The sequence below is a fragment of the Scyliorhinus canicula genome, chromosome 20 (assembly GCF_902713615.1).
Source record: "Scyliorhinus canicula chromosome 20, sScyCan1.1, whole genome shotgun sequence".
Classification (NCBI taxonomy): Eukaryota; Metazoa; Chordata; class Chondrichthyes; order Carcharhiniformes; family Scyliorhinidae; genus Scyliorhinus; species Scyliorhinus canicula.
In genome coordinates, this window is record NC_052165.1 from 89,190,101 (window position 1) to 89,213,952 (window position 23,852).

The window sequence follows — 23,852 nt, forward strand, 5'->3', positions numbered from 1 at the left end:
GCAGCCCACATGTATCCTTAATACAACCTGTGCCTCACATATTTTTGTATCATCTCAAAACTTAAGAACAGTGCCTTCAGTTCCTTGTTCCAGATCATTAATGCATATTGTGAAACGTTGTGGTCCCAGCACCGACCAATGAGGCACACCTCTAGTAACCGTCTGCCATTCTGAAAAAAGACCCCTTTATCCCTACTCTTTGCCTTCTGCCATTCAGCCAATCCTCTGTCCGGATGTAATCCTTAACACCATGGGCTTTTAACTTATTTTAGAGCCTACTATCCGGCACCTTTTCAAAGGCCTTCTGGAAATTTAAATGAACTACATGCACTAATTCTACTTTGTCTAACTTCCTTAATACTTCCTAAAAGAACACTAATAGATTTGTCAGACACGTTCTTCCCTTGACGAAGCAGTGCTAACTCAATTCTATTTCATCATGCACTTCCAAGTACTCCACGATTTGAACTTTAACAATGGACTCTAAAATCTCACCAATGACTGAAGTCAGGCTAACCGACCTATAATATCCCATCATTTGCCTCCGTGTCTGCTGAAACAGTGGTGGTCTATTAGCCCCTTTACAGTCCTCTATGACTCTTCCTGCCTCCAGTAATTCTGAAAGATTACCACCAATGCCGCCACAATCTCCTCAGCTATCTCTTTTAGAACCATGTAGTATAGACCATCCGATCCAGGTGACTTCTCCAACTTCAGGTTTCAGTTTCCCCAGTACCTTCTCCATAATGATGGCCACTACATACACCTCTGCCTCCTGATGCGCCTGGAACTCTGGCATCCCACCGGTGTCTTCCACCGTGGAGACTGATCTAAAGTAAATATCGCGTTCCTCAGCCATTTCTATGTTTCCTATTATTACTTCTCCAGCCACAAATTCTAGTTGTCCAATGTCTATTGTTGCCTCTCTCTTACCTTTAATATGTTGAAAACAACTCTTTCTATCTTCCTTTATATTACTAGCTAGCTTGGACTCATATTTCATCTTTCCCCCTCCCATATTGTTTTTTTAGTTGTCATCTGCTAGCTTTTAAGGCCTTCAAAATCCTCTGGCTTCCATCAACTCCTAGCTATTTTCTATGCTTTTTCTGCTGCTTTAATGCTCTCCTTGACTTCCCTCGTCAAACATGGATGCGTTGTCCTTCACTTAGCATGTTTACTCCTCCTTGGGATGGGTTTCAGTTGTGTATCTCGAATAACCCCCAAAGCTCCCGCCATTGCTGGTCCACTGTCGTCCCATTTCGGCTCCGTTTCCAATCAACTCTGGCCAACTCCTCCCTCCTGTCTTTGTAGTTACCCTCATTAAATTGTAATGCCATTACATCTGATTGTAGATTCTCTCTTTAAAACTGCAGTGTAAAGTCCATCATATTGTGCTCAATGCTGCCGAACGATTCCTTCACCTGAAGTTCCCGAATCAAGTCTCCCCTATTACACATCGCCAAATCCTGAATTGTCTGTTCCCTAGTCGGCTCTGTCACACACTGCTCCAAAAAACCATCTCTTAGACATTCTACAAATTAATTATTTGGGGATCCTCGACCAAACATATTTTCCCAGTCCACCAGAATATTAAAGTCCTCCATGATAATTGTAAACTTGCCCTTTTACATGCATTGAGTTCATGTTCATTGTGGGACTTCAACAAGGCCAACTTCAACAAGGCCAACCTCAAGTGTGTACTGCCAAAATTCCACAGGCACATCTCCTATCGCACGAGTGGCGACAACACTGTTGAGCACTGATACTCAAAAATAAAGGGTGTTTATCGTTCCATCACCCGACCGCACTTTGGAATTCAGACCATAAAACGCTGCCCGTCTCCCGGATACAAGCAGAAACACAATCGGGAGAAAACAGCTTAGATGGTCGTGCAGTGTTGGTCCGAGGAAACAGCAGAGCTCCTACGTGACTGCTTAGAGACAATGGACTGGTCCATATTTAAGAACTCAGCGACCAACATAAATGGGTATGCCACCACCGTCACAGACTTTAGCAGCAAACGTGTGGACGACTGCTTTCCAAAGGAAGCAGTACCAACCGGAAACCACGGCTCAATCGCGAGATTGCCTCCCTACTGAAGAACCAGTCAGAGGACCCTGACCAATACAAGAAATCCAGGTATTATCTCCACAAAGGCTTCCGAGATGCCAAGAGAGAATATCAAACCAAGCTGGAGTCACAGACAGACTCTCGACGGTTACGGTAAGGGCAAAACAACATTACGGATGACAAAGTGAAGCCGATCAGTTTGTCCAGCAGCAGGGAATCCCTCCCTGATGAACTCAATGCATTATATGCTCGGTTCGAGCAGGTAACCAACACTCCACTGTTGAGTGCCCCAGCAGCCCATAACTCACCCATACCAACATCACAGTTTCCAAAGTAAGATCGTCCTTCATGAAAGTGAACACTCGGAAGGTGGCGGGCCCGAACGGGATCACTGTTCATGCACTCAGAACCTGTGCATACCAGCTGTAAGACGTGTTCACGGACACCCTTAACCTGTCCCTACTCCACTCACACGTCCCTACCTGCTTCAAGAAAACCACCATCATACCGATGCCATAGATGAACCAGGCAAAGTGTCTCAATGACTACCCCCCGATGGCCCTGACTTCAGTCGTAATGAAGTGCTACGAGAGGTTGGTCATGAAGCATATCACCTCCGTACTCCCAGAACGCCTCAATCCACTGCAAATCTCATACCGCCGCAACGGGCCCACAGCAGACGCCTTTTCCCGATCCCTACACTCAGCCCGAGAGCATCTCGACAACAATGACTCCTACATCAGACTGCAATTTATTGACGACAGTTCCGCCTTCAACACCATATTGCCAGCCAAACTTACTTCAAAGATCTTAAACCTAGGACGGCTCCTCACTCTACAACTGGACCCTAGACTTTCTGACCAACAGATCACAATCATTAAAATAAACAAGACCTCCTCCACAACAGTCCTCAATACCGTGGCCCAACAAGGCTGTGCACTACTCTACACTACTCCCTTCACACGACTGCGTGGCAAAATTTGGTTCGAACTCCATCTGCAATTTTGGGAACAATACGCCCTTAGTGAGCCGCATCTCGCATAACGATGTGTCAGAATACAAAAGGGAGATAGAGAATCTAGTGGAGTGGTGCAGCGACAATAATTCTCTCTTAAAGCCAGAAAAACTAAAAGAGCCTGGTCATTGACTTCAAGAAGCGATGAAATGTACACACCCCTGTCAGCATCAACGGGACCGAGGTAGCGATGGTTAGCAGTGTCAATTCCTCGGGGGGCACATCACCAAAAATCTGTCCTGATCCCACCCACGTCGACTCTACCACAAAGAACGCACAACAGCGCCTCGACTTCCACAGTAAACTATGGGAATTCGGCTTGTCCACATTAACTCTTCCCAACTTTTACAATTGCATCACAGAAAGCAACCTATCTGGCTGGTTCGCAGCCTGGTGTGTCAACTGCTCGGCGTAGGACCTCAAGAAACATCAGAGAGTCGTGAACACAGCCCAGTCCTTCACACGAACCTGCCTCCCATCTATTGACTCCAACTACACCTCCCGCTGCCTGGGGAAAGCGCGCAGCATAACCAAAGAGCCCTCCCACCCTGCTTACTCACTTTTCCAACTTCATCCATTGGGCAGGAGCTGCAGAAGTCTGATAACACGTACGAACGGACTCAAAACAGCTTCTTTCCCGCTGTTACCAGACTCCTAAACGACCCTCTTATGGACTGACCTCATTAAGACTATAACCCTGTATGCTTCACCCAATGCCGCTGTTTACGTAGTTATATTGTGTACCTTGTGTTGCCCTATTAAGTATTTTCCTTTGTTTTCTTTTCATGTACTTAATGACCTGTTGAGCTTCTTGCAGAAAATTACTTTACACTGTACCTCGGTACACTTGACAATAAACAAATCGCATCCAGTCCAATCCAATATTCGATCACCTGAATTATTGTCTGCCCCACATCCTGACTACTGCTAGGGGTCCTGTCTATATCTCCCATCAGAGTCCTTTACCTTTGCGATTCCTCAACTCTCGCCACAGAGATGATATGCCTTCTGATCCTATATAACTCCTTGCTATCGATTTAAATTCACTCCTTACCAACAATGCAATACGGCCCCCTTTGCCCATCTGCTTGTCCGTTCGATAGGACACAGATCCTGGGATATTTCGATCCCAGCCCTGAACCCCTTGCAGACACGTCTCTGTGATGCCCAGAACATCGTACCTCCCAATTTCAGTGCGTGCAAAGAGTTTATTTACCTTGTTCCGTATACTGCGCACATTTAGGTACAGCATTCTCAATCGTCTATTGACCAATTCCCTTCTCACAATTGTCAGTTTTTTCGCTTTTCCCGAGGGTTATTTCCACTTCAGTTATTACACCTTCTAAGAACATATTGTTGTTCCCACCCCTGCCATACTAGTCTAAATCCTCCCGAGTGACTCCAGGAAACCATCCAGCCAGGATATCAACAGACTAGCAATTTATAGGAATTAAAGTAACTGATAATTTGGAAATATGAGCTGATTCATGACAGAAGAGAAAATCTGTCCTGAACAAAATATTAGCTTGGGAAGCCCAGTTATTTGATATGGTGCGTTTTGTTATGAAAAAAAATATATGTTTCACCAAGATTGAACTGGGTGAAAATATTGATTTTGACCAGGCCAAGTGCGGAGTCAGAACTCGCAGTTAGGGTTTGAAGTTAGATAATTCATTCACATATTTTCGCACCCCCTGAAGCAGATCTATCTGCATGTCTTGCTAAAATCAAACAACCCCAACCAAAGATTTGTCAAAAGTGAGCAGTTGAAGCTTATTCTCGAAAGCCCTTGACAGTTGATGCCGCACCATGATGGAGTAATACCGTTGAAATGTGTACCCCCTCTCCTTCACCTCTCCCTTATCATCAGGGAATATGAGTGTGTGAGGGTAAACATGACTGCTGCACCGTCATTATCCACGATTCTTACCCGAGTAAACTTGATCAATTGAGCGAATACCATAAATTCGAGTCAAGTCAATGTATAAGTAGATAGTTGTGCGCAAATATCAAAGATTCAGATAATTCAGTTGAAAGGGGAACTTGAAATAATTTAATCTGAGCTGCTGTGAGTTTCTTTATATTTTTCCAAATTAAAAAAATAAACTGTACAGTTTTGCAATTGTGAAGACTCTACAGAAATAATAATTTGTACGAATGGATAGATGGTGAAGATTACGATTGACACCCATGATGGGAAAGCGTGCGTATCCTCTTTGTCCATGCTAAAAAATTTGGTTAGATTATATGATATCTAAAAGTTAGTTGTGAGAAAAAGAGTGCAAAAGGAAAGTACAGTGCCATGAAAGTTGGATATCTTGGTCTGGGCACTGTTATGCGTAATGAATAGACTTGTATAAAATCACAAGAGAAATGTTTATACCCCGTGAACGTTTCCACACCCAGGTCCCATATCAGTAGCATCAGTTAACTGACAAAACTTGCATTCTTACAGGATCACATTTGAGTCAGAAGAGGCAACGTGTCATTCCGGTTTAATGTTTATGCATTAATATGCATAATGGCAATATTAAAATTTCACATAATTTTCTGTGTCCGCAATTAACAGTGTGTAACTGGTGGAAATATGTGTCTTGGTGTTCGTGCAGCTTTGGTGGAGTCTCTGGCTGTAACAGAATAGAGGATTGTATGCAGTACCTAAATCTCCTGTGTTTAGTTTCTTGAAGTCCAGTATTCCAATGTGACATTTCTTAACCATCACTACCTTCTGTAAACTCAGGGACATCCTTATCCGGATGAAGAATCAAATATGGACAATAAATTGCTACCATGAGAGCGAGTTTTATCCACATAATTCATGAAGCAGCGATTCAGAGGCCAACGTATCCCTGCCTCCACAAGGAAACGGAGTATGAATTACAACTGACTTGTTCCTTCGCCAATCAGACTCGGTTACATAATTCCAAAAGGTGAGGGGGTCATCTATCTGCGCAGCTGTATTGTCCATACCAACATATATTAGAAAATAGCTGAATCTGTTCTCGCTAGAACGTCAGGTATTCACAATGCGCACCAAACAATGGACATCATAAATTAGAGACCATGGAAATTCAAGTTCTCCATTTAACAACCGCAACCGATTCATACCCAGCAATTAATCATCTGTTCTGTGATTTGTACCAGTTAGCGATTAAGCTTTGTGAACCATCTACAATATGCACTGCAGCAACTCACTGAGCCTCTTTCGACAGCATCTTCCAACCTCGCTGCCCCAAAGCAACTAAAAGGATAAAGGCGGCAGAGGCATAAGCATAACACCACATGCAGTTTATTCTTTGAGCCAAACGCCATGTGAATTTGCGATATCCCTTTCCCTTCTGTGGCCAGATTAGAATTCGTGGATTAACTTCCTTCATTTATTTATTTTTATAAAATTCTCCTGGACTCTGGTAACAGCAAGATTCAGCTGAAAACCGTCCCATTTAAACCGGTCCTCTCTTCCACAGTTCTGGTGCCAATGCCCCATGAATGCACAACTGTTCCTTCCACACCAATCTTTGAGCAAAGCATTTACCTCCTTAATCTTATTAATATTGTGCCAATTAGCTCTTGGCTCAGGTCGTAATCCAGAGATTATTACCTCTTTGGGTCTGCTTTATAATTTAGCTCTTGGGTGTTCATTCTCCCTTAGCAGAACCTCTGTGACTGTTCCACTGATGTCGTTACTACCTACGTGGATCACGACAACTGGATCTTTATTCTCCCACTACAAATTCCTCTGCAGCCCAGATGACCTATTCAGATCATGAGCACCAGTTTGGCAACACAACTTTCGGGATTCTCGATCCTGGTCAGGCAGAACAGTGTCAATGCCCCAAACTTTATTATCCCCAATTATTACATTTCCTTTCTCTCCCTCTCACCCGAACTTGAGCAGTCCCCTGCACCACAGTGCGATGGTCACTTTGCTCATCCTCCCTGAAGTTCCTACTCCCATCCACACAGGGAGCAAGAACCTCTAACCTGTTGGGCAACTACATGGACTGAGGCTCCATCAACCCTACCTCCTTGATTCCTCTACGTGCCTCACACGCAGCCACACCCTCCTTCCCTAGTCGGATTCGTGGTATTTTATCGAAGATGTGTGAGTGCCTCTTGCAATGCAGTGTCCAGGTATCTATCCTTCTCCCTGATGTGTCACAGCGTCCGACGATCAGCATCCAGCTCATCAATTCCGGGCCAGAGTACCTCAAACAGCGAACCCTTACTACAGACATGCTAACAGGATCCCACTATGGGGTCCACTCGTATCCACGGCATACATGAACAACACATCACCCGACCCTCCACCTCTATCGTATTTCTTTCTTAAATTTGGTTTTCATTTTTTTCTTTAAACTTGTTTATATATATATCCTCATTACCTCAGTCTCAAAGCAATTTTCTAAACAATAATTCAAATAGATATTCAGATTTAGCACCCTCTTAGCCCATCAAATTACAGCCCTCCTGTGATGCCACTTTTAAGGTTTGTTTTCATTTCGAACTCGCGGTCAGTTCAGAGAATCAAGAGTAGCACTTACCTTCCCCTACACATCACTCTGCTTCACCTGGTCACAGCTGTTGAAATTGGAAGGTCTCTATGTCACTTACCTTTCCAGCATGCTCGTTTGATCTCTCCCTGCAGACTAATAGTTACAAAGCAAGAAGAGACGACAGAACGAAAAAGGAATAAGTACCTCCCACACTGCACCGAATTTCAACGCTGATGCAAATTACCAGGTTTAAATCCTCACTGTGGTTCCCTCACTCTTGCTGTCTCCAACTTAATAAGTGCAATGGTTACTGTGAGTGTGCTTTGTGTCTCTCTCCTGTGTAGAGCTCCGCTAAACTGAGATAGGTAAGCTTCAGACCGAAGAATGTAATTTACACCTTTTGCCTCTAGTCAGGCTTCAGGTGATTGACAGATAACTGTCACTCAGAAATTTGGATGGGGCAGATCTTTTTGGACAGCTAAACTTTTAACTGAAGAACAGGAACATTAAATTTACGACTTACGTGTTAAACTGCCACACTGCTCCAAATTACCTTTACTTGAATCATCTGGATTCCTGTCCTCATAAAGTCGGTTCATTCTTCCAAGTCATGAATATAGAAGGTAAACGTTTGAGATCCGCAGAACGGATCGTTTATTTTTACCTGAAAATTGCAATGATCTACTATGTTTCATTTGCATTTAGTCGATCGTCAACACGTCTTAATATATCATCCAACACAGTTATCTCTTATTTCATGTGGATTTACTTTGACATGAAGCCATATGGAATATATTTTAAAAATCCAAATATCCTATAACCGAAGTCATTAATCCTAGCTCCTTTATTTACCCCGAATGACAGATCTTCAAATAACATTCATAGATTGCTTGAACAGGATTCATTTGTCACGGAGCTTTCTTGATTCAATGTGATATACCAAACATTTTAAAACATATCCTAATAGTCAAATTTCTTAATTATCGTTCTTTGTATCTTTTGGCACTTTTAGGATAATGTCAATAACATTTTCTGCTTTTTACCCATTACATTATCGTAGACGGCACACCAGCTATATCGTCTTCCAAGCTTAATTTATAGCTGACGGCCATCCATTCTATGTTGAATTTAACAATTCATTAATCGTTGCTCCTTTGATGCAATAAGGTATGTTTTCGACACATTCAGAACAGGCTCTGCATGCTGCTACGTCTAGTTACGTAGGTTACACCTCCTGCTCTGTAACGATGTCAATAGCCACGACCGCCTTCCCTTATGTAAGAGACAAGCACCATCCTTTTCTTGTTGGCACAACTTTAGACCACAGCCTCCTTTTTGTCAATGTAGGAAAACGCCCCGATAAAAACAGTCATATGGCAATGGAATAGAGTAGGAGGTCCTGCCGTCCTTCCGGTATCACCAGCTGTCACTGCAACAAGAGAAACGGGCGACCGTTCGAAGATCGGAGGTGTCCCGCCCAGCGCCGGACCAAAGCCCAGAGCCCACCCGGCCAGCGAAATCCCGAGGCTCCAACAAAAACTCTTTGACTTACCTGCATCAAGAGAACTGCTTTATCCTATACCGTGTGTAGGCCCGACGAGACCCATACTGGAGTCCGACCACGTTACCACTCCCTCCAGTCTGCGACCACGTGAACAGACCCAATCAATTAATATTCAGCCTGCCCATCATTCTGAATTACCTGGGGGAAGTAAAGATTAAAGACGGCGCATTTGCGCCCTCCACGAAGGCCAAACCCTGCATAATCAGACCGCGGGGGGCCTCGCCTGCAAAGTACAAATGCCCGAGCCGCCCCCAGGCCAACAGGCAACCAGCCTACCACACGTGAATGTGATCCCGACATTGCCACCGCACGAGATCAGACAGGCCCATGTGCAATCCCCTTCAGTGAGCTTGATGCTACCAGGATCATCCACGACCTCTCCGAACGCAACCACCTAAATTACGCAAAGCCAGCCCTCCCATGCATAACCAGCTGCCGACACAGGAAGCAAAGAAAACGCGCCAGCCTGAACGTGAGACTTAAATTATGCATCGAAAAAACTCCTCTCTCCGGCGTCCTTCTGGTGACCGTCCAAGCGATGGAGAACAAGTTGGATGACCTCACGCTAGCCTTACCTCCTGGAGTGAAGTGAAGAACTGTTCTGTGCTCTGTTACAGCGAGACATGTCTTAATCCAGCCACATAGAACATAGAACATTACAGCGCAGCACAGGCCCTTCGGCCCACGATCTTGCACCGTCCTGTGAAACCCCTCTAAAGTCCCTCGACACTATTCCCTTATCGTCCATTTGCCTATCCAATGACCAATTGAATGCGATAAGTGTTGGCGAGTCCACTACTGTTGCAGGCAGGGCATTCCACGCCCTTACTCCTCTCTGAGTAAAGAACCTACCTCTGACATCTGTCCTATATCTATCTCCCCTCAATTTAAAGCTATGTCCTCTCGTGCTGGACACCACCATCCGAGGAAAAAGGCTCTCACTGTCCACCCTATCTAATCCTCTGATCATCTTGTATGCCTCAATTAAGTCACCTCTTAACCATCTTCTCTCTAACGAAAACAGCCTCAAGTCCTTCAGCCTCTCCTCATACGATTTACCCTCCATACCAGGCAACATTCTTGTAAATCTCCTCTGAACCCTTTCCAATGCTTCCACATCCTTCCTATAATGTGGCGACCAGAACTGCACACAATACTCCAAATGCGGCCGCACCAGAGTTTTGTACAACTGCAACATGACCTCATGGCTCCGAAACTCAATTCCTCTACCAATAAAAGCTAACACCGTACGCCATCTTAACAACCCTCTCAACCTGGGTGGCAACTTTCAGGGATCTACGGACATGGACACCGTGATCTATCTGGTCGTCCACACTACCAAGAATCTTACCTTTAGCCACTACTCTGCCTTTCTGTTATTCCTTCCAAAATGAATCACCTCACACTTTTCTCCATTAAACTCCATTTGCCACCTGTCAGCCCAGCTCTGCATCTTATCTATGTCCCTCTGTAACTTGTAACATCCTTCTGCACTGTCCGCAACTCCACCGACTTTAGTGTCATCTGCAAATTTACTCAAACATCCTTCTACGCCCTCCTCCAGGACATTTATAAAAATGACAAACAGCAACGGTCCCAAAACAGATCCTTGTGGCACACCACTAGTAACTGGACACCAATCAGAGCATTTCCCATCAACCACCACTATTTGTCTTCTATCAGCTAGCCAATTACTGATCCAAACTGTTAATCTCCCTGAATCCCATGCATCTGTAAAGCCTACCGTGGGGAACCTTATAAAACCCTTTACTGAAATCCATATACAGCACATTAACTGCTTTACCCTCATCCACCTGTTTGGTCACCTTCTCGAAGAACTCAATGAGGTTTGTGAGGCACGACCTACCCTTCACAAAACCATGCTGACTATCTCTAATCAAATTATTCCTTTCCAGATGATTATACATCCTATCTCTTATAAACCTTTCCAAGACTTTTCCCACAACAGAATCAAGGCTCACTGGCCTATAGTTACTGGGGTTATCTCTACTCTCCTTCTTCTACAAGGGGACAACATTTGCTATCCTCCAGTCCTCTGGCACTATTCCTGTAGACAAAGATGACTTAAAGATCAAAGCCAAAGGCTCAGCAATCTCCTCCCTAGCTTCTCAGAGAATCCTAGGATAAATCCCATCCGGCTCAGGGGACTTATCTATTTTCACACTTTCCAGAGTCGCTAACTCCTCCTCCTTTAGAACCTCAAGCCCTTCTAGTCTAGTAGCCTGTATCTCAGTATTCTCTTCGACAACTTTGTATTTTCCCTGTGTGAATACTGACGACAAAATACTCATTTAGCACCTCTCCTATCTCCTCGGACTCTACGCACAACTTCCCACTACTGTCCTTGACTGGCCCTGCTCTTACCTTAGTCATTCTTTTATTCCTGACGTACCTATAGAAAGCTTTAGGGTTATCCTTGATCCTACCTGCCAAAGACTTCTCATGTCCGCGCTTGGCTCTTTTTAGCTCTCTCTTTAGAGCCTTCCTCGCTAACTTATAACTCTCAAGCGACCCAACTGACCCGTCACGTCTCATCTTCACATAAGCCTCCTTCTTGCTCTTGACAAGTGATTCAACTGCTTTAGTGACCCATGGTTCCCTCACTCGACCACTTCCTCCCTGCCTAACAGGTACATACTTATCAAGGACACGCAGTGGCTGTTCCTTGAACATGCTCCACATTTACATTGTGTCCATCCCCTGCAGTTTTCCTCTCCAGGCGATGCATCCTAAGTCTTGCCTCATCGCATCATAATTGCCTTTCCACCAGCAATAACTCTTGCCCTGCGGTTTATACCTATCCCTTTGCATCGCTAAAGTAAACGTAATCGATTTATGGTCACTATCACCAAAATGCTCACATATCTCCAAATCTAACACCTGTCCTGGTTCATTACCCAGTACCAAATCCAATATGGCCTCGCCTCTTGTTGGCCTATCTACATACTGCATCTGGAAACCCTCCTGCACACATTGGACAAAAACGGATCCATCTAAATTACTCGAACTATAGTGTTTCCAGTCAATAATTGGAAAGTTAAAGTCCCCCATAACAACTGCCCTGTTATCTTCGCTCCTATCCAGAATCATCTTTGCAATCCTTTCCTCTACATCTCTGGAACTTTACGGAGGCCTATAGAAAAGCCCGAACAGGGTGACCTCTCATTTCCTGTTTCTTAACTCAGCCCACTCTACCTCAGTATTCGAGTCCACATCAAATTTCCTCTCAACCACAGTAATACTGTCCTTGACTAACAATGCCACCCCTCCCCCTCTCTTACCACCTTCCCTGAACTTATTGAAATATCTAAACCCCGGCACCTGCAACAACCATTCCTCGCCCTGCTCTATCCATGTCTCCGTAATGGCCACAACATCGAAGTCCCAGGTACTAACCCATGCCGCAAGCTCACCCACCTTATTCTGGATGCTCCTGGCATTGAAGTAGACTAACATTAGACCACGTTCCTTCCTGCCGGTACACTCCTGCAACTTTTAAACCTTACTCATGACCTCACTACGCTCAGCGTCTTGTGTACTGGAGCTACAATTCAGGTTCCCAATCCCCTGCTGAACTAGTTTAAACCCTCTCGAAAAGCATTATCAAACCTCCCCCCGAGGATATTAGTACCCCTCTGGTCCAGGTGTAGACCATCCCGTTTGTAGTGGTCCCACTTACCCCAGAATGAGCCCCAATTGTCCAGGAATCTGAAACCCTCCCTCCTGCACCATTCCTGCAGCCATGTGTTCAACTGCTCTCTCCCTATTCCTCGACTCGCTAGCACGTGGCACGGGTAACAACCCAGAGATAATAACTCTGTTTGTTCTCGCTCTAAGTTTCCACCCTAGCTCCCTGAATTCCCTCCTTACATCCCTATCCCTTTTCCTACCTATGTCTTGGTACCTAGACTGTCCCATCCAACCTGAAGGCTTCTCCATCCATCAGATGGACAGCACCATGTCCTCTGGGTCGTTGTAGGGCAGGCGTGTTTCCCTCCTCATCATCTCCTGGTGCTCGAATGTAGTGTCGCGAGAGTGACACTGCTCTCCAACCTAACATTCCTGGCCGTTAAGTCTTGCCCTTTCTAGCACCCACTAAATGTAACCCTGTACTCAACACAGCAGTCTACACCCCACTCAAGGAGGAACTAAAGAAAACACTTGACGAAATATACTCCACCATCAAGAACCAAGAAACAAATCACCTTGAAACCCTAACAATCGTTGTTGGAGACATCAACCTGACCAACCTAAGGATGGTTCTACCAAACTCCATCAACTTATCTCATGCCCCACCAGATGTTCAAACATTCTAGACAACTGCTATACGAACATCAAAAGTGCGTTCCGCTCCATTCGCCAACCATACTTTGGCAAACCATACTACATATCGGTACTCCTACTTCCGGATTGCAAGCAATAATTTAAGCATGCTCAGCCAGCCAATAAAACCATGCAGTTCTGGTCCGAGGCATAAGAGAGCATAATCCACAGCTACTTTAAGTCTATGGACTGGTCTATATTCAAGATGTTAACATGAACATGTATGTAACCACCGTCACAGACGCCATCAGTCTGTCGAGGTCTGTGTATCAAAGAAGATAATACAGATGTTCCCCAATCTGAAACCCAGGCTTAACCAAAGGGTTAACTCCCTGATGAAGTCCTGGCCAGACGCATTCAAGTCTGAAAATGAAAAAATTGAAAACCGCTTGTTGTCACAAGAAGACTTCAAATGAAGTTACTGCGAGTCGTCACATTCCGGCGCCTGTTCGGGGAGGCTGGTACGGGGAATGAACCGTGCTGCTGGCCTGCCTTGGTCTGCTTTCAAAGCCAGCTATTAAGACCTGTGCTAAACCAGCCACCGCCCCTGACGATCCTGAGCTACCGAAGGTACCCGGGCAGAATTTAGGGAAGCTATCAGGCATCCCAAAAGTCAACACCGGATTCAACTAAGGTCCCAGTGAACGACATCAGTTCACGACGTCTATGGAAGGGCTTAAATAAGGTCATAGGCTCAACAGGCCAGGTGAAATACCTGGGAAGAAGCATCCCTCCCCAATGAACTGAACACGTTCTATGCCAGCTTTGAACAGTCAGTAAATACATGAGTGTCAGCCGCCCCAACAGCCCTGGAACTAATCCATGACATTATGCTGCAATTGTATAATGTGTTAGTGAGGCCACACCTGGAATATTGTGTTCAGTTTTGGTCACCTTACTTGAGAAAGGACGTACTGGCACTGGAGGGTGTGCAGAGGAGATTCACTAGGTTAATCCCGGAGCTGAAGGGGTTGGATTACGAGAAGCGGTTAAGTAGACTGGGACTGTACTCGTTGGAATTTAGAAGGATGAGGGTGCATCTTATGGAAATGTATAACATTATGACGGGAATAGGTAGGATAGAAGCAGGCAGGTTGTTTCTACTGGTGGGTGAAAGCTGAACTAGGGCGCATAGACTAAAAATAAGGGAAAGTAGATTTAGGACTGAGTTTAGGAGGAACATCTTCACCCAAAGTGTTGTGAATCTATGGAATTCCTTGCCCAGTGAAGCAGTAGAGGCTCCTTCATCAAATGATTTTAAGAGAAAGGTAGATAATTTTTAGAAGAATAAATGGATTAAGGGTTATGGTGTTCAGGCCGAAAAGTGGAGCTGAGCCCACTAAAGATCAGCCATGATCTCACTGAATGTAGGACCAGGATCGAGGGGCCAGATGGCCTACTCCTGCTCCTAGTTCTTAGCACTCACAGGGAGGAGGGGATGATGAGGCCCATGCCGGTTAACACCAAAGCGGGATGCCAGAACAAAGCAGGGGGCATTCCAGAATAGCCCAGCGTCTAGGACTTCCCATCCTTCTCCTGTCCATAGCGCATCCGATGAGCAGCGTCAGAAGAGAGTGGCACCACGCCAGGTAGAAACCCGCAACTGTCAGTCACGTCCATGCCCGTTCTCAACAGAGGATGGCTGCCAAAGGGTCTCGGGTCACAGTGTGGGGAGCGGAGCTGGCCACCTCAACCTCTGGTGTGCCGCCTCTGTATCCGCCGAGACATAGCTTTTGGGCAATTAAGGCCAAAATGTTAGACACCAGATAATTTGATATGGGTGCAACGCACAGTAAAGCGATAGGGGCTACGGCACAGACTTGCGCTAAATGTTCACCTTTTCACAATAAACAGATGTTCACAACGTTTCAACCTTCCAGTGCTCTGTCCGAACTTTATAAGAGATACACCGGGCTGGGCTGCGCTGTTTGGGGATAACAAGGAAACACAGTTCAGCCGCTGCTAACTATTCCGGTACACAATACCCTTCCACCCAAACCTGTCACTCACCCAATCCCATCCGCACCCCGCCCCTATCTTCGCCACTGCAATTGTTCAATGAACCTTTGGACGGAATTGTCAGCTTGCATGTAGGCACTACCCAGGTTCATGGTGAATAGTTCGACCGTGAAGAGGACTCAGATATTGTTGAACGACACCAGAGCTCATCGCAAAGCCGTTCATCATCTTTTCATCGACAGAGCAGTCTCTGATACTGCCAACCGGGGCCCGTAATCATCGTGAGGCATCGAGGAATCACAAAGTCGGTTACAGGTGTGGGAGGGGAGCGGTTGCGGCACGGAGGGCGTAGAAGCGGAGCGGAATGTTTATGCCGCCTGCCGGGCATCATGGGAGTGAACCTGGACACGAGTAGAGCGCCTCCTGTGCCTGCCCAGTCACAGTTCCCTGTGCGTACTGCTAATCCGCTGGACCCTTCTCTTCGGACAACGCCTGCCATACATCATCATCCTCGACCAGTCACTCCTCAACTGCACCTCATTCACGGAGGATGCAGCAGGCGGCCACGATGTAGGAGACTCACCTAGCGTTATACTGGAGGGTCGGTCCAGAGCGGTGCAGACTCCTGAAGCACATCTCATAGGGGGACATGCTTTGCATCGATCACCCACTGGTCCGGCGATAGCGGCGAAACCCGCTGCAAGTGCATCATGATGTGCTTGGCCCAGATTGAATTCCACACATGCCTTACTTTACAGCATGGATGAACGTGCGCGACGACATCTGCAAGATTCTTGAAAAGTCCTCTCTTTGCGCTAGGAAGTACCTCGAGGCAAAAATGATCAGAACGACCATGACCTTGATGGCCACTAGGATTGGATGCCCCAATCCATATTCCTGTAGTTCCATGATCGTGTAGATTTTCCTATGATAACCCTGCTCGCTGGAGATTTCGTCAACATGCTCGATCTGGCAGGTCCGTGAAGGACAGGAGCTCTTGGTATACATGTGGCAAGAAGGAAGGCCTGCTTCCACGTTCTCCTCGGCCTTTTGGGAAGGAGGCCGGCTCTCCATCTTCAGCGACTGGCTCCTGTTCCTCTGGGGAAGGATCCAATGCTGCAGGATCCTGCCCGAGCAGCCCCTGCTCGTCCAGCTTCAGAGCATCCCTCAGGCCTGCGGTCAGGCTGATAGTAAACATTCGGTAGCATAGTGGTTGGCACAAATGCTTCACAGCTCCAGGGTCCCAGGTTCGAAACCCGGCTTGGGTCACTGTCTGTGTGGAGTCTGCACGTTCTCTCCGTGTGTGCGTGGGTTTCCTCCGGGTGCTCTGGTTTCTTCCCACAGTCCAAAGATTTGCAGGTTAGGTGAATTGGCCAGGCTAAATTGCCCTCAGGGTCCAAATTGCCCTTTGTGTTAGGTGGGGTTACAGGGTTATGGGGATAGGGTGGAGGTATGGGTTTGGGTAGGGTGCTCTTTCCAAGAGCCGGTGCGGACTCGATGGGCTGAATGGCCTCCTTCTGCACTGCACATTCTATGTATTTCCGGGCCCGATTCCGAATAGGATTGTCTGCAGAGAGTGAAAGGCAGACATGTTGGCATGGTGCATTTCCTGGTTCGCAAGCCGTTTGAATGGCTACTCGTTTGATCTGCCGTGTACTGCAGCCCAAGACCCGCATGACTATTTATCTCTCCCTTTCTCCTCCCCCTTCGCCTGAACCACCGGCGGCTGTTCCCCCAGGGCTCTGCCCTCCACACCACGGTGTGTCCTGGCCCCAGCAATCCTTCTCTATCTCCAGCGGTAGCGGCGGCTGGCACTACCCATGCCAGCGGTACTCCATGCTGCCCCCGCCGGCGCACCAGTCTGGGCTACCTTGGGCGTGGTCCTTGGGTGGGTCTCCAGACTCTCTACCGGATGTGGGTGTTGGGGGCTTGGCAAGGTGAATCTGGGTTGGAGGGAGGGGATGGGGTTCGGGAAATGGATGGAAACATCCATATGGCCAGTGAGACTGTGCAATCACGGGCTACAGTGGGTTGTCAGTTGGGTGCGCAGAAGGATTGCTGCCGTGAATGACAATGGCGGTCAGCACCAGGAAAGCACCACGGTCGCAATGGTCACCACGATGCCACAGCCCATCTCCTCGTCATCCCACATCAGCCATCGCCAACTCCCTCATGTCTGGGAGATGTCACCCCCAACCCACTTCCAACCCAGCCATGCCATTGACAGGGCCAGCCCACGGTCGCGCTTGGCATGTCCTACTTTCTCTCCATCGCAGCCACGCTGCCTTTTTCCCAATTATTTAAACCAGTCGTGAAACCCGCCGTCGGTAATTCCTGTTGGTGGATGCAGAGCATCACGGAATGCTGGAGAACAGCGGTCGGACCCAATAATGAGATGACAACTGCTGTCGATTCACGGGAGCATGGCATTCCGCTGGGCACTCGTCGCTGGCCATGTGTTTTGCCGCATACACGTTTCACTGCCCGATCGCATTTTGCGACTCCTGCATTGCGAGGTTGGAGATTCCAACACTGCTTTCAGTTCCTTCATCCGTGCCTATGGAGTTTTGTGCACAGTTCCAGTCATTATATCCCTTTGTTAAACTACATTTGGAGCACACTGCACATTCTCATGTACTCCATATGACTTAGTAAGACAATACTTGGAGCAATGTTCACAGTTCTGATCTCCATATCACTTTGTTATCCGGATGTCTGAGCACGTCCATAGGAATTGTTTCAATGTACATCAGTTTGACAAAATCTGGATTCTTGAGAGTGCTGACTGGTGGCATAATTAACTATTTCGCCCTTCGATTCCAGGTGTGATCATGGAATGTGGCGATATTGGAGGTACCTGCAGAAATGAGGGATGCAATAAAGGCGAGATGGAAATGCCCTATGAAACCTCAGCCAGCAGGAAGTGTTGCAAGGCGAAATGAGTTCTAAAACTGCAATATGACCCAATACGAGAGGGTCCAAGGACGAGTGAAGCCACCTACAATCTGTATGAATTATGCTCTCCTAAATTGCGTAGTTCCAATGCAACCTCTCCACAGTTTACTGAATAAAATGTTCTGCATTGATCTCTGTTTCGCCGAATCGGTGTGTTAGCATCTCGACTGTCAGGGACGACAGGTCATAAAGTAACAGGAACACATGAACATGTGGCATTTCAGAAGTGGTCATAATTTCCGAATCATAACCTAAATAAAAAGTCCAGGGCAGCAAGGTAGCACCGTGGGTAGCACTGTTTCTCCAGAGCTCCAGGGTCCCTATTTCGATTCCCACCTTGGGACACTGTCTGTGCGCCGTCTGTACGTTCTCCCCGTGTCAGCATGGGATTCCTCCAGATGGTCCTGTTTCATTGCAAAAGTCCGGAAAGATGTGCTGTTCGCTAATTTGGAGATTCTGAATTGTCCCTCAGTGTACACAAACAGGCGCCTGAATGTGGCGATTAGAGGCTTTTTCACAGGAACATAAATGCAGTGTTAATGTAAGCCTACTTGTGAAAATGAAGATGATTATTAGTATTATCTTCGTCGGTTGCATCACTGTAATGACATTTCCCACTGATTGGAGAGATCCACGAGACTTGATTGCATAAACAACATAGAACGTAGAACATACGTAGAACGTAGAAAGAGGCCATTCGGCCCATCAAGTCCGCACCGACTCACTTAAGCTCGCACTTCCACCTTATCCCCGTAACCCAATAACCCCATCTTACCTGTTTGGTCCCCAAAGGCAATTTAGCGTGGCCAATCCACCGCACCTGCACATCTTTGGACCTTGGAGGAAACCGGAGCACCAAGAAGAAACCCAGGCAGGCACGAGGAGAATGTGCAGACTACGTACAGACAGTGACCCAGCGGGGAATTGAAACTGGGACCCGAGCGCTGTGAAAGCACTGTGCTATCCACTTGTGCTACCGTCCTCTCCAAAGGGTGACAGAGCACACTAAGTTTCCCTGTTGGTCCTGACCAATACTTCTGGTCTCCATGGTGTCGAAACGCATCAGGGCAAACATGGGATCAAAAGTTCCTGCTGATTCCTACGTACAACCCCGAAGCCCCAGACCATCCTAATCGAATGAGTTTGCACAGTTCTGTTAATGAAGTCCTCCTGTTCGCACAAGGCACTGACGGCACATTCCGTTGTGATGTGTCAAACTAATTGCTTCCAATGGGTTGGAAACTGACCTCGCAGCTCAAATATCGATATCTAATTGGTGCAGTGGGATTTTCAGCAGCACACTGCGATTCCAGCACTAAGTATAAGATCCTGGTTAGGCATTCTCCACACGCTCCCACTTGCATACAACTAATACATTATGCTATGGGTGCCCTGTAGAACGCAAATGGGGACGGCAACATCACCACGATATAGACCAAAACATGAGGTGCTAACCATGATACACATCTGTCCATTGACATGTTGTTTTCGTAACTAGAGTTTGGGATGTGAAACATAGTGAATTTCAGTTTAGTAATGCAAAGTTATTTCTACGCATGATTAAAATGTTGTGCAGACGGGATAGCATGTTGGGACAGTGGCTAGCACTGCGGCCTCACAGCGCCAGATATCTGGATTCAATTTCGACATCAGGCGAATATCTGTGTGGAGTTTGCATGCTGCCCATTGTCTGCATGGGTTTCCTTCGGCATCCTCCTAGAGTCCAAAGATGTGCAAGTGGCAGGGACTGGGCATGCCAAGTTGCCCCTTCGTGTCCAACGCTCAGTGAGGTGCTCTTTTGGAGGGCTGGTGCGGACTTCATGGGCCAAATCTGCTCGTTATGCATTGTTAAGATGATATTCTATCTCATTTTCTTGCTAAACGTTCTAAACAGCAGCAGTAAGGAGAAAGATAAACACAGAGATTAGCGTTGGGATATATTTTGCATTTGGACTCCAGAAAGTCCAGCATATCATTAACCAGAAGACAAAATCGAACGCTGATTGGCTGGACGTATATACTGACACCTAGATATATAAGAATGGAATACAAGTTATGGTTCGTTTGATAAAGGGGATTCAGAGTCGTGTTCGTATTGGCCAATAATCATAAATATGGGTCACAATATAAGGACTGTTTTCAGTAGGCAACGCCGAGACAAATTCCCGCTGGTTAGGAATACCAGAGTTTCTGTTTCAACTGAGCCCATGTATACAGTTAAAAAATAATTCCACTGCCTGCTGAGGCTCACGAAGGGACAGATGCGCACAAGGTGTCGTAGGTGTTTCGAATCCAGTTGCAGAAATTACGATTCATTAATTAATTCCATTGTTAATATTAATGCTGTGATGAATGGATAATTGTGATCCAGATGTTTTGATGGTTATAGAGCACAAGGGGTTATGTCGAGTCAAGACATAGATCCAGTTGAAAGATGGATCAGATTTGCGAGGCTGGAATATGGAGCTGGCGACACTGATGGGCCGGAAACCCAATAAATGCTATGCGCCTCATACTATATATCACAGGTTATCAGGGTAGTTGGCATGGTTATAGTCAATGTGTTGGGTTTTCATGTTCCAAACATCTGGAAATTCTGGAGCAATCTCGTCCGTTTCGGGGATGTCAGTTGTAATCCAACTATTTTTAAAATTGGACGGAGGCGGAAACTGAGAACTTCCGATTGGTTAGCGTAACATCATGGGTAGGGAACATGCTAGAATCCACCTTAATGCATGCGACAGCAGAACATGCATAACATATCTACGGGATGATAACCCTTCACTCTGGATTTAGGAAACTGACTCTATTTTTGACAAAAGTCCTGGAGCTTTTTAGAGGATGTAACAAGTGGATGTGCTGTATTTGGATTTTGAGAAAGCTTTTGAAAATATCACACATGAGAGGTTACTGTGCTTAATGAAACCATATGGAATCTGGGATGGTATATTGATATGGTGAGAATATGGTAGGATAAAGCAAACAGAAATTAGGAATCAATGTGTCCTTTTCGAAGTGACAGACAATGAGTCGTGGACACTTGTCGGGATCCGTGCTTGGACCCCAGTTCGTCACAATGTATTTCAATGATTCGGTTAAATGAACCAAATGTAATATTTCTAAATTATCACAGCACGAATTTCGTTGGAATGGAATGCTGCTGGCGAGGATGTTAAACTGCTTCATGCGGATTTATACAATTCCGTGAGTGGGGAAAATATGGCAAAAGCAGTATAATGTGGAGAAATGTGAATTTATCCACTTCCGACGGAGAAGCAGAGTGACAACGAATGATATAAATGATGATAGATTGGGAACTATTGGCTTACAAAATCACCTGGATGTCCGAGTACATCAGTCACTGAAAGTGGGCACGCAGGTTCGGCAAGCTGTTCAGAAGGCAAATTATATTTTGGTTTTCGTTGCAAAGCGATTGGAGCACAGGAGCAGGGATGTGTGTTGTACCTCTACCGGAGTTTGATTAGACACACGCGTTCAGCTTCGGTCTCCACAGTATATGCTTAACATAGAGGGAGTATAGTGAATGCTCACTAGACTGACATTTCGGACGGTGGGATTGCCTGACGAAGAAAGATAACGTTGACTGAGCTGTATTCACTGGAATTCCAAAATTCAAGTGAGCTGAAAGCATTCTTTAGCTTGTTGAAAGAGAGATCAGAACATCTTGCTTTGAATTAAGACACTTAAAACTAAACCAAAATCAGAGCCACAAAACAGCTTTTCAGCGCAAAACGAAAGTAAAAGACAGAAAGACATCCCAGCTAAACCCACACACTGACATCACTGTATCTATTTGATCAACATCCATTTCTTAAAGATACAGCCACATGACACCAAGGAACTGTTCATCGACTTCAGGAAGCATAGCACGATACATGCCCCCATCTACATTAATTGCTCCGAAGCGGAGATGGTCGATAGTTTTAAGTTCCTGGGGGTCACGATCACCAACGGTCTGCCCTGGTCCACTCACGTTGATGCAACAGTCAAGAAAGACCAACTCGTCTGCACTTCCTACGAATCTTAAAGATATTCGTAATAACTCTCACCATCGGCTCTCACCAACTTCTAAGCTGTACCACAGAGAGCATCCTATTCGGCTGCATCACAGCTTGACATGGTAACTATTCGGCCCAAGACCGCAAGAAACTGCAGCGTGTGTTGAACTCAGCCCAATGCATCACACAAGCCTGCCACACTCCCATTGGTTCTGTCTACAGCCTCCCCCCCCCCCCCCCCCCCCCCCACCCCCGCTGCATCAGGAAGACAGACAGCATTGTCAGAGACAAGACCCATACATGCTTTGCCGTCTTCCAGGCCCTCAAATCAGGCAGAAGATACAGAGGTCTGAAGACTCGCATACCCAGACATAGGAACAGATTCTTCCCCACAGCAGTACACTCCTCAACGACTCTCCCTCGGGCTGATGTGTTCCCTGTATGAACACTATTCACGACGCTCTATGATGCTCTTGCTCATGTATCTGCTTTGTTTGACCCTTGCCCAACAAATCTATGAGTGTCTGTTTGATTGAAGCAGGACATAACATAGTACATAACACAGAACATCCAGTGCAGAAGGAGACCATTCGGCCCATCAAGTCTGCATCGACCCACTTAATCCCTCACTTCCACCATATCCCCGATAATCCCTCCTCACCTTTTTGGTCACGAAGTGTAATTGATCATGTCCAATTAACCTAACCTGCACGTCTTCGGACAGTGGAAAGAAACCGAAGCACGCGGAGGAAACCTATGAAGACACGGGGAGAACGTGCAGACTCCGCACAGACAGTGACCCAGCGGGACCTGGGACGCTGGCGCTGTGAAGCCACAGTGCTATTAACTTCTGCTACCGTGCTACCCCTCAAGGATTTGGACGAAATCAGACGGAAAGGTCAGAGGAAACCAAATCTCTGTCTCTCCTTGAAAGCTATGAGTTCAGTGTTTAAAGGAACTGCAGGAAAACCGTGACGTGCTGCAAAATTATAAACTTTAAACGTCATTCCTACTGGGACCAACATGCACTGAAAAATTCAAACGGAAGCAAGGACTTCTATCTTTTGTCCTCAACTTTTAACATTTTCACTCTGTCCTACCTTTCTGATTTTGGCCGTCGTGTGTTTGTAGAGAGAGGGTGGGGTACTTATAGGGGTTGTACTTTAATCCGTTATAATAACTTAATATTTCAACTTTACATCTCTTAGAAATGAACAATAATTGCATTTCAACATAGAAATCTGTTTACTGTGAATTACTGGGCAACCAAGGCAAGGGATTTCTGGATTTACAGGAAAAAAAATGATTAATTCACTTCTGGTCGGACTGAGATTAACCACGCAATAACAGAGGCTGTCGCAGCATACTCTCCTCATGCTCAAAATGTTCTGAGCACCGACTTCCCTCACTGCTAACAGTCTCAGCACGGA